Source organism: Drosophila albomicans, chromosome 2L (genome assembly GCF_009650485.2).
Source record: "Drosophila albomicans strain 15112-1751.03 chromosome 2L, ASM965048v2, whole genome shotgun sequence".
Lineage (NCBI taxonomy): Eukaryota > Metazoa > Arthropoda > Insecta > Diptera > Drosophilidae > Drosophila > Drosophila albomicans.
This window is the reverse complement of record NC_047628.2, coordinates 2,978,867-2,983,195: the sequence shown is the minus strand read 5'-3', so window position 1 is coordinate 2,983,195 and position 4,329 is coordinate 2,978,867.

Here is a 4,329-nt window from a genome sequence, read left to right as displayed (position 1 = left end):
AATTTCAAGATGAACCCACAGCTTGTGCAAAGCAAAACAAGTCTTACAATTTTTTATGTCCGGCAGAAATTGGTGACGAACTGAAGAACATTTTGGCTGGTATTTCATTCTCTAATAATATATTTATAATCATATTTCTATAATAAAATATCATTCCGATTGACATCGAGTTTTTAGAATATCTGTAACATTCGATAAAAACTCTAAATAATAATATCACCCTACAGAGTATCTCTTAGTTGAGCAACCTCTTTAAGTTCTCACCTAGTTGTTTCTTTTCGCATGTAATCGCATCGCTGCCGTCTCCATTAAAGGGGGGCAAGATGGCAAGGCGGTGCAACCAAGCAGCAAATCGCGTCGCAGCTCAACTTCCAGTCCCAGTTGGTCGAGCGGGGGCCATGAATGCCACAACAGTTCCCTCCTCCCCACGGAGTGGTTGCCGAGTTGTCTTGGTCTGACAAGAAGTAACTGTAATCTGTTAGTCTACGTCCGTTCATTTGGTCAACGCCCACGGGGCAGGGCCTAAACGTACCGATTAATGCTTCATCATTTGCAACGGCAACGCAAATTATCCTGACAGCCTGTTGCCAGTCAAACTGAACTCGAGTCCACTCAGCCAGTCGCTTCTGTTAACCATCTAGCTGTGTGCCACGCCCATTAGCCAAATCGTGCCACACAATTCATATTTGACAAAACGATAGTCACATGTGCTATATGACTGTTATTTATGATTATGTTAGCCAATGAAACGGTTTAATTATGGGGCTATCACAGTTTTATCTTTTATTAATTAAAAGCTATTATTAACTGTTATAAAATTGCTTGCACATAAGAAGGAGGACTATAAATAAAACCTTTTCACTACACTGAAAAACTTGCTAAAATCAATAATAGAATCTTCAATCACGATTATATAATATCAAACATTCTATATTACCCATTCTTGATATTCAAGATTATATTCTAGTTTCAGGAATAAAAAAATATAGAAGCCAAAATTTATTATCTTGAGCATTTACATATATATAGTAGTTGTTAAATTTGTTTAATATTATTAGTTACAAATTATTTCTCTTACCCGTTTATTAACGAACTAGAGTTTCAACCCATGACCAACGATCACACATGGCACAATGATTTGCAGCATCTCTACTAACTGAGCTAATTCAGCAACAAATCTTTTATACAAAAAAAGGAATAGTTCAGATTTTAATTTTTTTCCCCATCTGTACAAATAATAACATTCTCGAGGCAAAATTTTAATCTTTTATACGATTTTTATATTCTTGAAATAGTAATGATTTTACATAAATTATTGTTTCAATATTTTTTTTAAACTAAATCTATAATTTTTTTAAGATTGTTTTAGATCGAAAAGTTGTAAAATAAAGATTTGCAATCCACTTTTCAATCTAGATTTTTTCTCTATGTGTACCTGACGTTGATTACGCTAGATCCAGGCCAGGGCTATATAGAACAAAATACAAAAATCAAAAGATATTTTTGTTCGTATTCAACATTAGGGAATGTCAAATATAGTCCCAGAGAATATATTTTTACTATTTAAGTTCACAACCAGGCTTTATAGCATGAGTTTATAATTAAAAATTATAAAATGATTTTTGCAAGGAAGTTGGAACTGTAGATTATTTTAAACTATTCTTATAACTTTTCGCCGAAATGTTAGATTTTATACTTCATTTTGTTCACGATAGTGATGAAATGAAAAGACAATAAATTATATTGCAATGATCGCCGCTTTTATCTGATGTACAATCAAAAGGAAAGTACAGCTTATTAAATGGAATTAGATGGAATATATTTCAGCCACACAATCTGTCAGCTTAAATGGCCAAGCAATAAATGGGGGGAGAGGGCGGAGAATGCCACAAATAAAGGCAAACAATGCTCAATCACAATTAATCTGTCTGGGCAATATTATGATGGTGTCGATTACCCAAACACAAGCACAAACAGAAGCTAGGAACACGCCCACCCAGCAGCATAGATCAAGAGGCCTAGCACGCAGCATGCAACATGCACGTGTCCAACAAGACAAGGACTGGGATTTGACTTGAGACAGAGGCAAAGAAGGGAGAAAGGGAATTGAACTAGGTTTAAGGCAGTGACATGGTCAAACACAACTTCGATGCTTGGGTTGCTGCTGCTGCTGCTGCTGCTCTGTCAACTAATCCTGTGCATAATGTTGCCTAAATGCGAGCGCATGTCAAACGCCAGAGCAGCAGAGACAAAGTCGCCCAAGGAAGGAGGAAGGAGAGAGGCGGGGCAGCAGCAGAGTGAGGCCGATAAGTGTCCATATCCATATCCATATCCATCTGCGCCTCCGAATCTGCCGCCGTCAAAATGCAAGCACAAACTGGCGGTGGCTCAAACGGAGGCAGCCGCTGCCTTTGTGTGTCCGCCAAATGATGTGCCAAACTGACACTTGCAGATACACAGATACGAATACCCAAACACCATTAAGGCGGCTGACGAGGCTGCGACATGGTGGCAACGAAGCCAATGGTGGCCCAGGCGGGGACACGCAAACTGCATAGCATACACACACATATACATATACAAACCTCCGAACCCTTGACGTTGCTGTTGCTGTTGGTGTAAGTGTTGTGCCCGATTGTTGTTATTTTTATTTTGTGACAATTTCAGCAGCAGGAAATAATAAAAATGCAAACAAATCGTTAGATTTCGTATTGAAGTGTTTTCTGTTTTAGTTGTAAGTGTGTGTGCATGTTGTTGCTCTTGTTGTTGTGCGCGTTGGCTATGCGCACAGTGGAACCACATCATTTCATACTCTCGCAAATATTGCTGAACACCATACACATTATTACAAGCTGTATCACCAATAAATCTAAATTTCAACATATGAACTAAAAGTGATTTCATTTATATTTATATTCTTACTGCATATTAACAAAATATTTTAATATCAGAGCAATATAATTATGTTTCATTGTTTTCGACATACTGTACAAACTCTATATTGACTGGACACGCGAAGCGTCAGAATTTGTGTGCAACCTGGTTGCTCAACAATAATAATACGTAACAACACAGGATTTTATAATGACAAGAAAATTTTTTAGCTGCATTATAAAATCAAATTAAATTTTCTCATCCATGTGTATTGTGCCGAAGATTGAAGTTGAATGATTACGAAATTGGTTCAGTGATTATTTTGGTATGTAGTATAGTTGTTGCGTATTCGATTTCACACTCTTTTCAATAACATTAAGAACATATATTAAAATTATTATTAATAACATTATTAAGAATATTAATTCCAATAAAGGTCTACAAATAAAGTTTTCCCTTGTCGGGACCCATACGCAAAACATTCAATATATAATGTGTCCAGTCAACACAAAAAGAAAAAGAAAAACTCAACGCTAGTAAAATTTGTTCAAAATGCCTCGACATGGGAAACTTGATTGTATTTACTGCTTACAAAGCACACGCATGTGTTCGCTATATGAAGTTTCACTTATAGACTTCATTCTTAACAATTTGAGCGCGTGCACTCGTATAAAATCCACTGTGCAATGGCAATGATGACGTTGGACCGATACCATACGGAGTATCTGTTGGATCGAGTGGTCGTTTACTGCCGCTGGTTAGAAGCGAAACCGAAGCCGGGCAATTTGTGCAATTTTTCTTGTTTAGATTGTTTTTGCTGCCAACTTTGTGAGTGTGTGTGTGTGCGTGTGAACGTGCGGGTGTATGTGTGTGTATGCTTTTATGCCTGCGATAAGCTCAAACAACGACCATAACCATTCTCATATTATTTGTAAGGATTTTTGCATTTATTGCAAACGTTTCAAGGATTTGCTGGAGCCCCAACCTGAATATGGCAGCAGTAGTTATCTTAATAGTTATCAGGCGGTTCTTGTAGCCGTTGTTATTGTTGTTGCTGTTGCTGTTGTTGTTGCACTAAGCCAACTTTATTTGGCAGTAAAATTTTATGCCATTTTATAAGCAACATAAATGAGACATTTGCCCAAACCACTTGGGTTTGTTTAGTTCCCGGTCTGGCTCTCGATCCTGTTGTTGTTCTCGTGTCGTAAATCCATTAAACAGCGCAAATAAAACTAAAAAGTCCTCGAAATGTGACAAAACTGTTGAGAACTTATAAATAAACAACTGCAAGAATGAGTACGGCAATTACACGCAGCAAATTAACATGAACATTGCCCTTTCAGATACCAGCAATAACTTAACTCCAGCTCTGGCAACCCTTCTCAGATAGCACCCTGAAAGGAAAATATTCCTGACGATCACAACGTTGACAGATAAGGGCGTGCCAGGATACGC